This window comes from Schistocerca piceifrons, chromosome 2, assembly GCF_021461385.2.
Source record: "Schistocerca piceifrons isolate TAMUIC-IGC-003096 chromosome 2, iqSchPice1.1, whole genome shotgun sequence".
NCBI classification, from domain to species: domain Eukaryota; kingdom Metazoa; phylum Arthropoda; class Insecta; order Orthoptera; family Acrididae; genus Schistocerca; species Schistocerca piceifrons.
Genome location: NC_060139.1, coordinates 85598222 through 85618994, shown reverse-complemented (window position 1 = coordinate 85618994; position 20773 = coordinate 85598222). Strand labels below are relative to the sequence as shown.

Sequence of the window (20773 nt, the reverse complement as noted above, 5' to 3'; positions counted from 1 at the left end):
CTTCTGCGAGGCTGGCCTCCCATATCGACCGGCGTCTTGTGTCGAATCGCGACCGGCACTGAACTTGGCCCACCGCTCTACAACGATGGTTTCCGACAGACATGCTGCCCCATACACATTCTTTATTCTTTATCCGATGGATGTCTATCAGTGATTGTTCTCTATCCCTGTGAGGCTTTGGGGGCGGAGGTGAAGACCGTGTAAGCGTATTGTCATATCGCTGGCTTAGCTGTGGAGTATCTTTGCGGGCAGCCGCGTCTGCAGAGTCGAGCGCGGGACACGGAACTGTTGTGTTGTGCAGTGTGTAGCTCTGCGTGTGAGAGCCATTGTTAGCATGGAAGCTGAAGTGTTGCTACAAGTGCTATTACAGTAAATAATTCAGAGGAAAGTGGGTCAAGAAGTAATTTAAAAATCAGCAGTGCTGCTGATAACGTATTTGTGTATCCTCTCGTTGCGTGTCATACCGTACTGTATCAATCATCCGCGCCGTGTTCGGTCTCCCAGAATGAACTGATTTACATCAGTAGAAATTAGTCACCATAAAAGGGTGCAGTCATGTGCCAGTGTCTTGTAGCGAGCGTTGAGGACGTGCGTTCGATCATCGTGTTTCCACATTATCAACAATCAACCGCGCCACGACGGTTACGCGTACGCTCGTACAATTGAGAACTGACAACTGAAAAATTAACTTTAGGAACAGTGTTATATCATTACTAGTGTCAAGAAGGACTATCACCGGATATCTGTATGTGTGACGAGCGTAAGAAAAAAATGTTCAAACGTGTCTGAAATCTTATGGGACTTAACTGCCAAGGTCCTCAGTCCCCAAGCTTACACACTACTTAACCCAAATTATCCTAAGGACACACACACACCCAAGCCCGAGGGAGGACTCGAACCTCCGCAGGGACCGGCCGTGACGAGCGTAAGAACTTTCGTGCGATCATTCGGCTTTCGCATCGTCAACAATCACCCGCGTCGTGTCGGTTACGCGTACGCTCGTCTGAGTGATATTGTGGATTGGTAATCATCAAGATTGTTAATTGGGATAAACATTTATGAATTAGAATGTAAACAGTGCAACGTGCGATTTCCTTTAATCGCCTCAGAATGTAGTTGTTCAAACCAGACGTAGAACAGTGTTGTGCTCTGCCGATGAGTGGCTCCCCTAACTCGCTTGCATATTTCGATGGATAATTTCAGACAAGCCAGCGGCAGTGTGGAGCAGAACAGTACGACCGCCGCGGGATTATCAGGTACGTGGTGTGGACGGGGCGCACGGTCTAGAAAAGCAGAAGCAGAACCAGTTTAAGGGTCCCCCACCCATTTGTACTCCCGGGCGTGTTACAACCGCAGTTTCTGTAGTAAAAATGGCGGCAAAGTGGCAGTCGAGAATCTGGCGTGCTTACATCTAACAACGGAACCTCCCCATCGCACTCCCCTCAGATTTAGTTATAAGTTGGCAGAGTGGATAGGCCTTGAAAAACTGAACACAGATCAATCGAGAAAACAGGAAGAAGATATGTGGAACTATGAAAAAAATAAGCAAAATATACAAACTGAGTAGTCCATGCGCAAGATAGCCAACATCAAGGATTGTACGATCTCAGGAGCGCCGTGGTCCCGTGGTTAGCGTGAGCAACCGCGAAATCAGAGGTATTTGGTTCAAGTCTTCCCTCGAGTGAAAAGTTTAGTTTTTTATTTTCAGAAAATTATTTTGAGAAGCTGCTCAGATACACAGCGCAGCATTGTTTACATGATAGTGTGTCAATTATCAAAGTTCAGGCACTCACACATAATCAACTTCGCTCTCCAAAATTCCAGGACATGTTCAGATTTGCTTGGACATATGCAGGATTTGACGGTCTACATACGGAAAAATTTGAAAACGTTAAGAACATATGTTTTGACAGAGCACAGGGAAAACTGTGCGACTGTGAAACTGTTGCATTCATTTGTTGCAGTTTATGTGACAAACTCTTATGTTTTCATCACTTTTTTTGGGAGTGATTATCACATCCACAAGGAAACCTAAATCGGGCAAGGTAGAATAATCTTTTTACCCATTCGCCAAGTGTACAAGTTAGGTGGGTCGACAACATATTCCTGTCATGTGACGCACATGCCGTCACCAGTGTCGTATAGAATATATCAGACGGGTTGACATATGACCTTGCTATCAAATGTTCTCGGTTCCCATTGGAGAGGCACGTCCTTTCGTCTACTAATCCCACGGTTTTGCGGTGCGGTCGCAAAACACAGACACTAAAGTTATTACACTGAACAGAGACGTCAGTGAACGAACGGACAGATCATAACTTTGCGAAAATAAAGGAAGTAAACTTTTCACTCGAGGGAAGATTGGGACCAAGAACCTCTCGTTCCGCAGTAGCTCACGCTAACCACGGGACCACGGTGCTCCTGAGTTCGCACTCTCCTTGATGTTGCCTATCTTGCGTATGGACTACTCAGTTTGTATATTTTGCTTATTTTTTTCATAGTTCCACAAAACTTCTTCCTATTTTCTCGATTGATCTGTGTTCAGTTTTTCAAGGCCTATCCACTGTGCCAACTTATAACTAAATCTGAGGGGGGTGCGATGGGGAGGTTCCCTTGTAAGATGAGTGTGAGTCAGCCGTCTTGACAGCAGCCGAATCGTCCTAGTTTCGGCACTGACCGACAGATGGCGGTACTTTAAAATGAGTACGGTCAGTTTGGCGTTCAGACACATGACGCTGAAACTCAACAGCCGGCACGCTGGCTCATGGTGGGCTTTCTCTGGGCCGCTTTTAGCATAGAGCTAAAGTGAATGTACGATGTAGAAATAAATAAGAACTGATCCCAATGTAGCACAAAGGAACTTGCAGGCTCATTTTAAAGCAGAAAATTAGCCGGTTGTGCTCTTATAAACGCATCTCCAGTCGCCCTGGTAGTTTTTGAATTATAATAAAATGAATATTTTAATAAATAACTCATGGAGACGCTTTGACAAAATTTTACGAACGAGGTGTCAAATGAAAGATCTGAATGAGTAGTATTAAGATATCTATAAAACTTTTTTTACATGTTTTAAAAATTTAATGAGGAAGCGGAATGCTGTTTTCGTGATTAAAAATGCAGGATTTTGATAAATAAAAGATGGGAACTATAAAGATAGCGGCAGTACGGCAAAGTAGACATAAGGAAATAGGTAATACAACAATAATATCAGTTATCTATGCGATGAACGTATTTTAAATAATGAAAAGTTCTATACGAAGAACGCATAAATTTTAATAATATGAGAATAAGATCCCGTACAGAAATTCTGATGGTGAAACTGAATTGAGCGGAAAATTTCCGTTTGAACAGAAGTGTTACATGCATTTTATAGTATCTATATTAAGTGTAAAAGTGAATTTTATGTGCAAACAAACTTGAATTGACTTCAGTGTGTTTAAACCGAGGGCTTTTAAGGGCGGCCATTTCCTGTGGTAGGGGCAGTCATTCAATTGAGTTGAAAGGGGTAGCACGTGTGACCGGCAAAAGTCCGTGCACGAATTGGATTTAGTATATTTTCGGACCTCGAAGTCGCGTGGAACTTGTGATCTTCAGCAGTTGCGTGCTGCTGGACTTTGAAGAATTCTCTGTGGTGCTTTTGTGAGACTTGTGAAAATTTCGCACACGAGTTGAACTTAGAATATTTTCGTACCGCGAAGTCGTGTCGAACTTTGAACAACCGCTGTGGGACACTGTGATTTCAGCTTGCGGTTGGACTTCGGATTGTGTTTGGTTTATTATTGTTTTTCGAGGAATATTCTCCACTCGGAACTTTTTTCATCTTGGGCTTCCAGCTATTTTAAAAGAAACATTAAGTGAATAATTGCTGAATGATTGTGATTAATATTTGAGTGGCGCTGTTGAAATAACTCGGTAAATATCTGAGGTCCAACCAAGAACACTTAACAGTATTTCAGTCAAATATGTCCTGAACAAGTTAAAATAAACTTCAGTTGGTTAAAACTGTGTTGTGTTCACTAAAAATTATTCCTGCGTGCTAACATTTGTTTTTATAAACTTGACATCAATTTAAAATTACTGAGGATAGTGCAGCGGATGTGGTTGGCACCCCTCAGACCTAACGTAACCAATTTAGTTAATAAGTCCAACCACATTTTACGGAACCCCATGAGGATGCATACTATGTAGGTTCTTGGGTGATTATTTTTTTGTGACTCTTCTTGTTTTTTCGTGCAAGAGCACGTTGGGGCTCGAGCCATCTAGTTTTACTAGATAACTGACTTTGCACTAAAATTATTGTGATTATCCAGTGCAACCAGTGTGTTGCTTCCGATCTCGCGCATAGAGAGAAACGTATTTCTCGTCCGTAGTAGCTCGCATCCTTTGCCGAAAAAAAAAATTAAAAAAGCACGAATGTGCCAGGCATATCCCTTGCCTATTAGTCGACTCTTACGTACCTGCATCGAGGTCGTGCTACACTGCATATAATCTGCAGCAGCGACCACAAAGGAAACTTTTTGGTCACCCCTTTTATTACTGTTCATTTTCCAGCCCTCCCACAACGTTCAGTACAAGGTGTAATAATCCAAGATTACATGCACCTATCTGAAAAAGCATCGTTTCCGAAGGTAGTTTACCAAAACGATGTGAAATAATCTACAACTGATCACCAATATGGAAAGTGAGTGCTCTGCTTTAATACAAACTGAGTGCGAAAAAGGATAATTACAAACATCAGTTTTGAATGGTTAGACGAATTAGCAGTTAATTGATATTACAATCGTGGAATAATGTAATACGATCGTCAGTTCTAACGCGAACAGTTTATTTCTGAAGCCAATTGGTTGTAATCCGACTAAATATACATAGCAATATTCAAGACGTTGGTCTTTATTGGCCTAGGAGAAAATTTTCATTCTTAGCGCATCGCAAAAGTTTTAATTAATTCAAAATAATTACTCAATACCTTTCAGTTTTTTAAAATAATGGTAAATATAGTGAGAACTGCAGGGATCGTAGTAGTACGCGATGCAGTAATAATGTCGTAGTCTGACCTCAGTATAATAATTATTTTTATGAAATTTTTAGTCTTAATTTATTGATTTAAACGTTAATGATCTCAAAGTGCCAGTGAAATACCATAGAAAGTCTGGAATACAACAGCCAACCCATCGATACATAAAATTACCAAAAGCATAGAAAGTTAATTAGTATAGTTACGTAAGAAGCAAATTTTCCTATGATTTGCAAGATTCACTAGATTCAACATATCTGTTCAATACCAATTTGAAAACTTCTTCGTTATTGATGCAGCTCAAAGGGTTTTTGATGACTTCAATCGTTAACAAGAGTATGAACTTTCTGTTTAGGGAAAATTTAGTTTTACTTTCTGGCAATGTTATCATCCCTTACAGTGATAAAATTTTACATTCATAATCGAAGATACCGAACTTAGAAGAAGAGCGCATATATCCTCTTCAAGGTAATAATGATTTAGAATAATGACGACTGAGAAATTAAAAGTCAAGTTCACATAAAGTATATATTGATCGTATCACTTAAAACTCTGGCAAGCCTTTTACAAAGTTGAAGTCTAAAGTGGTGTCCCCAGACGCGAAAATTCTTTATATTTGTTGTGACCAAACAATAGTCTTCCTTTTATTCATCTTGACGCTCCGAAATAATTAGTGAGCCGTGGAACATATATCGAAAACACAGCTACACCCCGACGAAGGAGACGTGTTCGTTGCAGTCAACAAGAATATTGGGTCTATCGAGGCAAAAATGATCCTGTGAAGTTACCTGCACGCGAGTAAAAGGCCTAAGAGAAATGCAGTTAATCATCTGCTGTTTTTACCGGCCGCCAGAGTCCGTCGTATCAGTTTTAGAGTCATTCAGAGTGGGTCTGCGCACAGTAGCGAAAAAATCGACAAGAAAAAGTCGCCAGAAATTCATGCGCCTGTTGAAAGATCGATATGCGAGACATACCTTAGCGAAAGAGCTTGCTGAGACCCGAGAAAATTTTTCTCCCACGAAAACGGAAAGAAAACAATTTGCAGTGTAAATGAACTCGAAAGACTGTGCTTTAGAAGCTAAATCATGTCTAATCTTGCTGCCACTAACCTGTATGTTTATATTGTTTACACTGTCAACTATAGCTTAACTATTGTATTATCAAATTGTTCGTTTCTCTACATAACTATTTTTTTGTCTCTAATTATTTTTTCTCGTGTAGTTTTGTTATTATTTGTATTATCAACTCTTCGTTTCTCCACATAACTGTTTTCATCTTTAATCATTTTTCTCATGTAGTTTTGTTCATTACTACATAAGGTGGTCTCATTTCCATCCTTAATTGGCAACCCACCATCATACTTCGGTTGTTATCCTCATAAGTGCCGTTCCGTGCGGATTACTCCTGTTGTGTTTAACGAAATTCCTTTCCCCTGCCAGCCCACGGCTACTTCCAGAACCGTTGCAGACCTCGCTGACCTTGGCCGCAGATCCCGTAAACCTAGATGGCTATATCTTTCTCAGGCACGACAGATGCAACAGACGAGGGGGCGGAGTAGGGGCGTACATACGCTCTGATTTGTCACCTACAGTACTTTTCTGGTCTTTATTGGAGCATATTTGTCATATACTTGAGTAATTTTGTTAGTGAAATCCTGGAGTTTGTCGTTTATGTCCATGAGGGGAGTGGAGGTCATCGTCCTCTCAAATATCTGCGCCCGACATGTCTGCCCATGACATCATTTTCATGACGTATTCACTAGAATGTCCTAGAAAGAAACAAAAACTGTCTACATACCGAGACCTCAAACGCATAAATTAGCCTGAACTCGAAAGTGAGGCACAAGTCCGACAACAATGTAGATAAACAAGAGGAATATATGTTCATAGAGATCAAATCCCTTAACAGAAAGTGCTTAATATGTGTCCTTTACAAACCTCCTAAAGTAGGCGGGTTCGCCTGCTTCGAAACTGCCCTCTCTAGTTTCAAATCGTCATATGAACATGTAATTATAGCAGGTGACACTAACATTAATTTTCTGCGCAATAGTCCTTCCACTGGGAAATTCAAGAGAATGCTTTCTCTCAAATATCTGCGCCCGACATGTCTGCCCATGACATCATTTTCATGACGTATTCACTAGAATGTCCTAGAAAGAAACAAAAACTGTCTACATACCGAGACCTCAAACGCATAAATTAGCCTGAACTCGAAAGTGAGGCACAAGTCCGACAACAATGTAGATAAACAAGAGGAATATATGTTCATAGAGATCAAATCCCTTAACAGAAAGTGCTTAATATGTGTCCTTTACAAACCTCCTAAAGTGGGCGGGTTCGCCTGCTTCAAAACTGCCCTCTCTAGTTTCAAATCGTCATATGAACATGTAATTACAGCAGGTGACATTATCATTAATTTTCTGCGCAGTAGTCCTTCCACTGGGAAATTCAAGAGGATGCTTTCTTCCTCAAATATGACGCTACTTCAGCTGGCACCTACTCATCACACGACTACCAGCCACACTTTCATAGATATATTCGTAACGAAATCTCCAAACAGAATAAGCCGCACCTCTCAAATATCTGCGCCCGACATGTCTGCCCATGACATCATTTTCATGACGTATTCACTAGAATGTCCTAGAAAGAAACAAAAACTGTCTACATACCGAGACCTCAAACGCATAAATTAGCCTGAACTCGAAAGTGAGGCACAAGAAATAGTTTGGACGATGACCTCCACTCCCCTCATGGACATAAACGACAAACTCCAGGATTTCACTAACAAAATTACTCAAGTATATGACAAATATGCTCCAATAAAGACCAGAAAAGTAAAAAGGCAACCTGCACCTTGGCTGACTGATGAACTAAAAGAGCTCATGAATCTCAGAGACGCTGCACATCGAGCATACAAGATACACCCTACACCTGAAAATCATACTGTTTACAAGCAGAAACGAAACAACGTCAGTCAAGCGGTGAGAAACGCTAAGCGCAGGCATGCCCGTACATTAGCTGACAATAGATGTAGACCAGCTATCCTGTGGAAAAATCTCCACACTCTCAGTTTAGGCAAAATAAAAGTTGCAGAAAATCCCATGGTCCCAGCTGAAGAACTAAACAGTTTCTTCACATTACCTACAACTACAATTGAACCGCAAAAAAAAAAAAAAAACAGAGAATCATTGATTACTTCATGGGGATGAATGACTGTAGCAAAGAAAAATTCTATCTACAGCACGTCACTTGCAGTACTGTCAAGAAAGCCATAATGCGGATTAGAACAGCATCTACTGGACATGATGGCATCACTATCCAGATGGTAAAACTTATTATTGACCAACTACTGCCCTCTATAACAGACATTTTCAACGATTCATTAATCACAAGTGTTTTCCCTGAGGCCTGGAAACTGGGACAAATTAAGCCACTGCCTAAAAAGGACATAGCCACAGCACCCTCTGACTACCGCCCCATCTGCCTTCTTCCTGCACTATCAAAGGCCTTAGAATATATAGTTCATGACCAGCTCATCAACTACCTAACTACTAACAACCTTCTAAACGAATACCAATCTGGTTTCCGTAAACATCGAAGCACAACATCCGCTCTGATAAAGGTGACAGATGACCTGAAACTTGCCATGGACAGACAAGAAGTGACTATCATTTGTTTCTTAGATTTCAGCAAAGCATTTGATACTGTCGACTTCGACATCTTACTAGCCAAACTTAGCGGTCTAAATTTCTCACCAAGTGCAGTGCAATGGTTTCGCTCATACATGACGTCTCGTCAGCAACGCGTCCTGTCTGGGAATATAAAATCACAATGGCGGCAGGTAGTGTCAGGCGTTCCCCAAGGCTCAGTATTGGGTCTTATACTCTTCTCTCTGTATGTCAATGATGTGTCATCGGTTCTGACCTATTTCAATTATCATATGAATGCTGATGACCTTCAGTTGTATCTAAGTGCGAAACCAAGCAATCTCAAGAAAGCTATTGAAAATTTCAATACTGACCTCGATGTACTGTCAAAATGGGCACAGGACATAGGTCTAAAACTAAATCCATCTAAAACCCAAGCGGTACTTGTTGATCACTCTAAGCTCATTAGCCCAAAACATCGGGGATCCGTACCATCTCTTATCCTAAATGGAACAAATATTAACTTCTCTCCCTCAGCAAAGAGTTTGGGAGTTATAATAGATGAAAATCTAAATTGGACAGAGCACGTAACTGCAGTGTGCAAAAAAGCATCAGCATCCCTTCATGTCCTACAAAAATATAAAAAACTCTTCCCTTTCGATCTGAAAAAGAAATTAGTGCAAACGCTTATACTCCCAATCATTGACTACAGTGATATTATCCTACAAGGCCTCTCTCAGGAAAATTCGCGACGTCTAGAACTGGTCATGAATGCCTGCATCCGATGTATCTGTGGCGTTCGACTTTTTGATCACATTTCACCAGCATATGCAAAATTGTCCTGGCTGCGTGCAGACAAACGCAGAGATTTCCATACACTCTGTGTCATCTACTGCCTTATAAATGTACACTGTCCCACATATCTCTCCACGTCCCTAACGCTCATGTCGGAACGACATGACAGAAACACACGTTCCCATTATAATAAAATCCTCTCTGTTCCACTGCATCGCTCAGTCACCTTCTCCAAGTCCTTTACAGTAGCAGGAACCCGACTATGGAATAACCTCCCTCGTTATGTTAGAGAACTTAAAAACATGTCCGGCTTCAAAAAACAGTTAATGACGTATCTACTTAACAGTAATGCCTTCCTCTGTACATGAATGCACTTCACCTCATTACTTCCCTCTTTCCCCCTCCTTAAATCTCCCTTCCCCAAAACTCGCTACACAAGTAAACATCTACTTTACACACCAAGATATTAATGTACATCTGCACAAATATTCATTACTATTGCCAATTTTTCTCATGTTTATCATTATTATTTGATTTTTTACTGTTATTATTATTGCTTTTATCATGGTCTGTATGTATAGCACCTGTTGTAAAATACTGCCAGCATTTACTTTATTAGGTGTTAGTCATGTTTATCATTATTATTTTACTTTTTTTACTGTTATTATTATTGCTTTTATCATAATCTGTATGTATAGCACCTGTTGTAAAAATACTGCCGCATTTACTTTATTAGGTCGTAGTCACTACTCTTTATTCATATTGTCACTAGAGTAATCTAATTTTCTCATTTAAACTGTTGTCATGAGGTAACTCTGATGTGTGAAATACTGCATGTGTGGAACACTGGTCCGTTGTAAGAGAGGGCCTGATGGCCCTAATCTGATCAGGTTAAATAAATAAATAAATAAAATTGCTAAAGGGGTCGAAGGCTTCTACTTACTCACTCTCTGATCAGTCTGGTGTGGCAACAGAAGACAGCAAAAGAAATTTCTCACTTAATAAATCGTTCACCAGTAGAACCGTACAAACAAACCGTCGTTTGGTCATCGCATGGACTTCCGTACGGATAACGTAATACTCTAACAGGCAATCCCTGAAAGCGTTCAAAACAAATTCGTCGCAAAGCGTGGAAGAAATCTCAGTTCGGTCTTAACAGAAAGTGCTCTACGGCATTGACCGCTTACTTAGTTAGCATTTACCCACGAAATTCTCGACGAGCTCGACGTCCCAAGCGACTTGAAGAAAAGCGCAGGTGTCTCTTGTGTACAAAAGAAATTAGCAAGATGCAAGTAGAAACCGAGTTCTGATGGTTCCAAACATAATAATGTACAGGGTGTTTAAAAAATGACCGATATATTTGAAACAGCAATAAAAACTAAACGAGCAGCGATAGAAATACACCGTTTGTTGCAATATGCTTGGGACAACAGTACATTTTCAGGCAGACAAACTTTCGAAATCATAGTAGTTACAATTTTCAACAACAGATAGCGCTGCGGTCTGGGAAACTCTATAGTACGATATTTTCCACATATCCACCATGCATAGCAATAATATGGCGTAGTCTCTGAATGAAATTACCCAAAACCTTTGACAACGTGTCTGGCGGAATGGCTTCACATGCAGATGAGAAGTACTGCTTCACCTGTTCAATTGTTTCTGGATTCTGGCGGTACACCTGGTCTTTCAAGTGTCCCCACAGAAAGAAGTCACAGGGGTTCATGTCTGGCGAATAGGGAGGCCAATCCACGCCGCCTCCTGTATGTTTCGGATAGCCCAAAGCAATCACACGATCATCGAAATATTCATTCAGGAAATTAAAGACGTCGACCGTGCGGTGTGGCCGGGCACCATCTTGCATAAACAACGAGGTGTTCGCAGTGTCGTCTAAGGCAGTTTGTACCGCCACAAATTCACGAAGAATGTCCAGATAGCGTGATGCAGTAATCGTTTCGGATCTGAAAAATGGGCCAAAGATTCCTTTGGAAGAAATGGCAGCCCAGACCAGTACTTTTTGAGGATGCAGGGACGATGGGACTGCAACATGGGGCTTTTCGGTTCCCCATATGCGTCAGTTCTGTTTATTGACGAAGCCGTCCAGGTAAAAATAAGCTTCATCAGTAAACCAAATGTTGCCCACATGCATATCGCCGTCATCAATCCCGTGCACTATATCGTTGGCGAATGTCTCTCGTGCAGCAATGGTAGCGGCGCTGAGGGGTTGCCGCGTTTGAATTTTGTATGGATAGAGGTGTAAACTCTGGCGCATGAGACGATACGTGGACGTTGGAGTCATTTGGACCGCAGCTGCAACACGGCGAACGGAAACCCGAGGCCGCTGTTGGATCACCTGCTGCACTAGCTGCGCGTTGCCCTCTGTGGTTGCCGTACGCGGTCGCCCTACCTTTCCAGCACGTTCATCCGTCACGTTCCCAGTCCGTTGAAATTTTTCAAACAGATCCTTTATTGTATCGCTTTTCGGTCCTTTGGTTACATTAAACCTCCGTTGAAAACTTCGTCTTGTTGCAACAACACTGTGTTCTAGGCGGTGGAATTCCAACACCAGAAAAATCCTCTGTTCTCAGGAATAAACCATGTTGTCTACAGCACACTTGCACGTTGTGAACAGCACACGCTTACAGCAGAAAGACGACGTACAGAATGGCGCACCCACAGACTGCGCTGTCTTCTATATCTTTCACATCACTTGCAGCGTCATCTGTTGTTGAAAATTGTAACTACTGTAATTTCGAAAGTTTGTCCGCCTGAAAATGTACTGTTGTCCCAAGCATATTGCAACAAACGGTGTATTTCTATCGCTGCTCGTTTAGTTTTTATTGCCGTTTCAAATATACCGGTCATTTTTGAAACACCCTGTATATAGACAGTTTATTCACCCCTGAAATCGACGATCGCGACCGATTTTGCCTGTTGCTGACGTTGATGCTGGCAAGATATCGGTTCCGAAAATTCCACGATCTTCGAGTATGTTTTAACCTTACGTGTTGAATAAAAACTCTCCGGCTCATGCTGTTAAAGTACTTTTATTAAAAGGTCACGGGCAAGGCCCATCGCTCGTCGTCAAAGTAACCCGTTATAGGACGATAGTCCAAGTTAAAGTGATTGGGCCGGGAAGTGTTCTGCCAGGTTATCTCACTACAATCAATGAGTTAAAAAATAATGTGATATGTTGATGCGAAACAGGTCGTGACTCTAACAGTATGAGTGGAAGACGTTTTATTCAACACGCAGAATTTCGGCTGCGGTGGTCTTCATTTTAAAGTTAAGTATTAATTTTAATTTGAAGTCGTATAACAGAAGACAAAAGAAATATTTTTTCGTGTTACATAATCACAAATTAACAATTTCTGTATTTTTTCTGTACTCGTACAGTACTGTGAAATCTTGCTCCTTGCTAAATCTCATGATTCTACATGAACGGGAAGTACCCTCTATGTTTTGATGGGTGAGTTTGTGGTTATCAAAATACGTGACATAAAGGGCCGTATAATTCGATTTCATCGACTTAGAAGCTTCAATTTATTACACTGCCAAAGAAATATAGACTTCAGTAAGCCACATTAACTTTAGCTTGACATGTGTGCCCTGAGAAAAAGGGGTCTCAGCAGCCGGATGGACAGACAGACATTCGGATAACAAATGAAAATTTTTTTTCGTGTGATATAAATACAGATTAACAATTTTTGATTTTTTTTTCCTTTACTTGTCCATTGAAACCTTATTTCATTCAAAATTTCATGATTCTAGCACATAGGATAGACCCTACAAGTTTCGATGAGTGAGTTTGCAATCAAAATATGTTGTATATATTGCCTTTCTGTTGATTTCATTGACATAGGAACTTATAGTTTTTACGCTGCCAAGGAAATATGTACCTTAGTATGTGACATTTGGATTTCCGGAAAGTGTTTGACATGATGCCTAACTGCAGATTGTTAACGAAAAACCGAGCGTACGGATTACGTTCCCAGGTACGTGAGACCTTAAAGACCTATTAATTAGTAGCATTCAGTGCGTTGTCCTCGATGGCGAACTTTCATCACAGAATTGGGCATCATGAGAAGTGCCTCATATTCTCTATCAATATAACTGATCTCACAGACATGGTGAGCAGTAATCCGCAGTTGTTTGCTCATGATGCTGTGACGTACGGAAGGGGGCATCGTTGAGCGACTGTAGCATACATCACGACTGAGACAAAATCTTCAGATGATATGATGAATGACAGCGTGCTCTAAATGTAGATATATGTAAGTTGATGCAGATGGGTAAGAGCAACGTTCCTGTAATGTTAGAATACAGTCCAGTGGAAATATAAGGGACTCAGTGTTATATCGAAGCACTGGAAGTATATGAACTGGTAAAGAAAATGTTTGGAGAGAGAACAGGCAGACCCTAAAGAGTAGTGGATTAGCTACTAGTGAAATAGAAAGCAAGTGGATACGTGTGCAGTAATTTCATGTGGTTCCGAGTTACAACGCAAGTTCCAAGGGCCACTTTACTCTGTCAACTTGTAACTTTCTACATGTACACCTACATCTACACACAAATTTTGCAAGCCTCCGTAAGGTGTCCCACGGAGGGTACATTATACAACTACTAGTCATTTCCTTTCCTGTGCCACTCAAAAAACAGAGCGACGGAAAAACGTTTGTCTGTGTGCCACATAGGGGCATTAATTTCTCCTAAGTTATCTCAATGGTCGTTACACAAAACGTTCGTCGGCAACAGTAGAATCGTTCTGCGGTCAGTTCCAAATGCCGGTTACCTAAATTTTCTCGGTACTGTTTTGCTAAAAGAACGTTATCTTCCCACCGAGGAGTCTCATTTGAGTTCACGAAGCGTCCCCTTAATACTTACGAGTTGATCGAACTTACCGGTAAGAAATACAGAAGAACGCCTCTGAACTGCTTCGATGTCCTCCTTTAATCTGAACTCGTGGGATGCCAAACACTGAGCAGTATTCAAGACTGGGTCGCTCTAATGTTCTATGCACTGTCTCCCTTGAAGATGAGTGCCCAATAAACTGAAATCGACCATTCGCCCTAACTACTACTTCCTTACTTACCCTGTAACGTTACGCCTAGATAATTAATCGGTGTGATAACACTAAGCCCCTGACATTTCCACTGGACTGTACTAATTCCGCAATTTCTTTGTTTTAGTTCACATTCCGGTTGATACAAATTAATTTTCCAATTTTCCTTTATAACGTTTACCCAATACAGAAACTGATCATACAGGAAAAAAACCTCACATTCCTGCAAAAAAAATTAAATTTAATATTTCTGTAGTAAATCTGTTACGTACTGTGATAAAGTGTCACAAACTATAAAGTAAAAACATGTACATTGCTTTGAGCATTGTACTACAAAACTTTGTTTTCTGTTGTCTGACAACGCCTCTGGTAACGGAAACGTCGTACATACAGGACTTCCATGTCCTATTAATTGACACACATTTAGTCCACCGAAACGCTAAGTGGAAAGTAGAGTATAAAAATATGATTGGTTATAAGAATTTTTTCATTGCACGTCTCTTGAAAGTTACTGAATCAATATAGCAGTAATCATTAATTTTACCAATAAGCCTTTAAAGAAACAATATTTCACTTCAATCTTGCTAACAGGTTAATATTGTTTCACTTCAATGCACATTCCACTACTGAATGTATGTACATATGTGTGTGTGTGTATGTGTGTGTGTGTGTGTGTGTGTGTGTGTGTGCACGTGAGAGAGAGAGAGAGAGAGAGAGAGAGAGAGAGAGAGAGAGATAGTGAATGAGTGAATGTACGAAAATGTCTAAATGCTTCTATCTAACTTCTCTTAAGTTATCAATGTCATCCTTTGCCACAATTTGGACACATCGTCTTGATTAAACAGGTTACTGATATCGCACATAAACAATGGAGATTGGCAGGTAAATGGATAAAAAGTTAAAAACATATCACTGTCAATGCTCAGATATCACTATTGAAATTAATATTGTGGTAAATTGCATAAAATCGAATCCACGCTTGACACTAGAATGTGGTGAATGGCTACTCTTACAGGTGATCTAGGGAAAAGTTAGTTGATTTCATGCTAGCTGGAACCAAGGTCTGATCATCATTAATTAGACGAAGAGACAACTCTTTACCAGAAGTGTGCGGAACATTGGATGCCTGAGAGATGAACACAGATAGTATTACAAAAGTAATTTATTGAAATAACAAAGATGACAAGGAACATAACTATATACAGGGTGATGAGAAATTCGTGCACTCGGACTTCGCAGTGCGATTCCTCACATACTACCAATAAAAAAATGTGTGTGACAAAGTTTCGTCCTGCGTATATATCCGGCAGTAAACGGACGTTAAAGATTGGCAATCTGACAACACTGTAATCACGTACACAGTAACTACCTCTGTCAGCAGGTACAAGTAGAGCTTTGAAGTTGGTGAAGTACGTAGATTCTTGAGTTACCATGCAGGAGATCCCAATATAGAACCACCAGATACAAGTCTTGATGCATCTGGCATTTACAAAATTACCTGCAGCCAATGTAAGAAATATTATATCGGCCAAACAGGCAGAAATTTCAGAACCCTATTCAAAGAACATATAGACTGCTATAGGCTTGATAAATGTAACAAATCAGTAGTAGCAACTCACATTAAAGACACAGGCCAACCTTTGAAAATGGAAGACAACCTCGAAATTTTACACAAAATAGGAAAAAGTAAAAAGATGGATATCATTGCAGAAATGGAAATTTTCATACATAACACAAAGCATGGAGATAACATTCTTAATGAAATAACCGTATTCAAAAACTCAAAATTCTTCAACAGCCTTAAGCCAGTTCTAACTCAATATATTCAAGAAATGTCGATGTAAATAATTGACTAGAACCAAGAATATCGATACAAAACCTCGATAATCGATACAGACTCACATGCTACAGTCCGCCATCTTGTGTTGTGTGTATAAAATCGAATCATTTTGTGCAGTGGCAATCAGTGACAAAATATAATGTGCAATAGTGTAATGTCAATCAACAGCTCCGCCATTACACCAGTGATACAAGTGAACCAGCAAGATGATGTAACTGTAAGTGATCAACTGTCATATAAAAGCGTTTCACACTATTTTCCTAACACAGAACTGATACAAATCTATCTGCATCCGATACAGGCTGTGATATACATAGTCAACAACAAAGAAGAAAACCAGCAGAAGACATCGCTGACTTCGATTTCTAGATACACACTGCCGCCTTCTTCCCCCCAAATGCCACACCAGCAGCTACAGTAAAAAACAAAGTGTTCTAGATTAAACTAGTTTAAGACTGTTTATTTTTAAGTAACATTTCTCGATGTATGTATGTATGTACAAACGCTTCTAGCTGAACAAAACATGTTCGAAACGCGTTGCATTATGTCAGATTAAGCATAAAATAAAAAGTGACTGGTAGCAGAAATTTGAAATAAATAATTACAGAAAACATGTTTTAACTTGGATTGAAAAAGTTAACTCGTCCAGTTTGTGAGAGGTATTCTTATATTCTAACTGACAAGACAGAAACAGTTTACAAGCAAAGTTTAAGATGTGAGAAACCAAAGTAATGCACTTTTCAATACACTTCTTGGATGAAAAACATTAACACAGCATTTATTTTCAAAGCCTTACAAACTTATGATGGTCTTTCTATAAGGGGCCGTCACTCTATAAACATCTAGATAATGGACATGGTTGTTAAGAAGGCCTTGGTGTCATCATAATTTGCCCTTTAAATTAAAACAGAAGCCTCTGTACGTTATCAGCATCAAGTCACCGGGAGAAAGATTATAAAATTCATTTTGGCTGTGGATGTTGAAGCACCAGTTATTCCATGATGTCGTTCACGGAAAATGCTGTACTATATGGGAGATTAGTAACACCGTAAAACGATGGAAAAAGTGAATTTTAGTATGTACCGTCGTCGGTCATGAATTACGCTCCTCCCGAATGTTAACACCGTGCCACCACACTCTCCCTCTCGTCGAAACGCCATAAAACTGTACCGAAGTGCAGACAGATCTGCAGACGATCGACATCAAATACAAGGACAGGTAATTTATGCCCGACGTATGTAAAAGCAAGGACCTGAACATACACAGAAGAAAAGATCCATTTCTCTTCGGTTACACTACTGGCGATGAAGCGCTGGGAACAGTAACTGCGACAAACAGCTGTGGGGAACACACAGGACAGATCATGAATAAGCAGTTGTAGGATAAGACGCTAGACTGATGTTCATTGGTAGACCCCTAAGAAAATGTAGGTCATTCAAGAACGGAGTGGCTTATAATCACCCACTCGAGACATTCTTCAGTAAAGTAAATTTCTTAATTGTATTTTTCAGCTTTGGATCACTCAAATGATGTCTTAGCTAGTTTCGACTCCTTAGCAAAGTAATCCAATCATGAACTTGGTACAAGAGTGTTAAAACAAGTAGCTAGGAATAACGATTGTGAAACAAAGGCTGTACAACAGAGTTCTCTGTTTTGTAAAACTTTACTAGTACAGATATGATTAGTGTACGAAAAGAACCGTAACTTCACCGACTCTGCACTGCACCTACTAGCTACCGGTACGAGCGCTGTGCCTCAACAAAATGGCGTCACTGCTAGATGAGAGCTTTCATGTGTGTTTAAATATGTGAAATACTTATCTTTATAATGGTGCATTAAGAACTGTAAAGGAAAAGAATCTCCGCGCAAACGCAGCACTGTGCGTTGGTATCGAAGATTCAGGGACACTGTTTGTCTCTGAAAACCGGGGAAGTACCGGTCGACCAATGACACGTACAGAAGTTGTGCGCAGCCAAAAAAAAAAAAATAATAATAATAATAAATAAATAACAATAAAAACCAGAAAATTTTATTTTTAGCTACGAAACAACCTGCCATTTATTTCGCCACAGTGTGAGAGTGTAGGGCATTGGAAGCCCTTATGAAATTGGAGTGCATGAATATTCGCTGAAGACGTTCTGATAAATCTTATTTTGCTTAATCCATAAAGTACATGTCATCTAATAAGTATCGGAAGAATGTGCGGGCGAAAGATGCAATGTAAAAACGGCCGCGCCAAAAACAGATATGTACGAAAAGAGACATGAACATATACCTGCATTCTGGTGTTTTCATAAGCCGATATTAAATTTTTCACTGTTCAACCACAAATTGGCTCTGAGCACTATGGGACTTAACATCTATGGTCATCAGTCCCCTAGAACTTAGAACTAACCTAAGAACATCACACAACACCCAGTCATCACGAGGAAGAGAAAATCCCTGACCCCGACGGGAATCGAACGCGGTTCAACTACACTATGTGGTCAAAAGTATTCGGACACCTGGCAGAAAATGACTTACAAGTTCGTGGCGCTATTCACCGGTAATGCTGGAAATCAATATGGTGTTGCCCCCCCGCTGTCGGAAAGAACAGATACCATCTTAGCATATATATATAGTTAAGGCTCACAGGCCACATGACCATCTTCTTCTTCTGTGCGAATGCACAAACAGTGCCCGAACTCTTACAGGAATCGGCAACGCGCCGCGAGTAATGAGTATAATGGGCGGGGGCACTACGAATGTAGTGCGGGACAATACGTTGAGAATGTGGGTTTCGCGGGAGGCGTGCCAGAGATAAATCCCTGCAGTCGCGCTATCCTCTGTGTCCTCGTTGGCTCAGATGGGTAGAGCGTCTGCCATGTAAGCAGAAGACCCCGGGTTCGAGTACCGGTCGGGGCACACATTTTCATCAGTCCCCGTTGACTTATGTCAACGCCTGTAAGCAGCTAAGGGTGTTCATTTCATTCTAACGAGCTGCTTGGTCACCGATAGTATCTGTTCTTTCGGACATGTCCATAAGAACAGATACCATCTCAGTATATATATATATATGTTCAGTTGCTGGAAGGTTTCTCGTGGAACGGCAGCCCATTCTTCAAGGAGTGCTGCACTGAGGAGAAGTATCGATATCGGTCGGTAGGGCCTGATACCAAGTTGGCGTTCCAAAACATCCCAAAGGCGTTCTATAGGATTCAGGTCAGGACTCTGTGCAGGCCAGTCCATTACAGGGGTGTTATTGTCGTGTAACCACTCCGCCAGAGGCGGTGCGTTCTGAATGGGTGCACGATCGTGTTGAAAGATGCAGTCGCCATCTCAGAATTGCTCTTCAACAGTGGGAAGCAAGAAGGTGCTTAAAACATCAATGTAGGCCTGTGCTGCGATAGTGCCCCGCAAAAGAGCCCCCACCATAACACCACCGCCTCCGAATTTTACTGTCGCCACTACACACGCTGGCAGATGTTATTGACCGGGTATTCACCATACCCACACCCTGCCATAGCCTCGTCACGTTGTGTACCGTGATTCGTCACTAAGCACAACGTTTTCCCACTGTTCAATCGTCCACTGTTAGAAGGGGAGCAAGTTCTTCCGAATAATTTGTGTAGGATCTTAATGTTATCTCGTCAGCTACTGATACCTTCCCACTGCTGAGAGATTGTAGCTGCTTTCCCATTTAGCAATTTGTTTTCTCAGTATCTGCCATTTCGACGTTGGTGCCATATTTTGCAGAGTCTAGATTCCCCCAATTAATTATTATGTTCTTCATCTTGAGATGTAGAGAGCATTACAGCTCGAAATGGGTTGTGGCTGTGTCATAATCCTTACACCATCCTTACACCAAGCGAGACGTCGTTTGGCATTTACCGGCGTGATGTGTGGCTTACGAGCGGCCGTTCGACCATGAAATCCAAGTTTTCTCACCTTCCGCATAACTCACACAGTACTTGCAACGGATGTTGATGCAGCTTGGAATTCCTGTGTGATGGCCTGGGTAGATGTCTGCATATTACGCATTACAACACTCTTCAACCGTTGGCGGTCTCTGTCAGACAACAGACGAGGCTGGCCTGTATATTTTTGTGCTGTACGCGGCCCTTCACCTTTTTACTTCACTATCACATCGGAAACGGTGGACCTATGGATGTTTAGGAGTGTGGAAAACTCCCGTATAGACGTATGATACAAGTGAAACACAATCACGTGACCGCTTTAGAAGTCAGTCAGTTCCGCGAAGCGCCCCATTCTGCTCTCTCACGAAGTCTAAGGACTACTGAGGTCGCTGATGCGGAGTACCTGGCAGTAGGTGGCAGCACAATGAACCTAATACGAAAATCGTATGTTTTGGGGCGTGTCCGGATACTTTTGATCACATAATATATATGTATCTTCCCGTCCGTGATTCTGGGTGGA

General features: G+C 41.0%; 1 protein-coding gene across 1 annotated transcript in view; it reads right to left on the bottom strand.

Annotated features, from left to right (window-relative positions):
* Positions 1–20773, bottom strand: part of LOC124775166 (secretin receptor-like) — a 191198-nt gene that overhangs the window by 153683 nt on the left and 16742 nt on the right. The window lies entirely within an intron of this gene.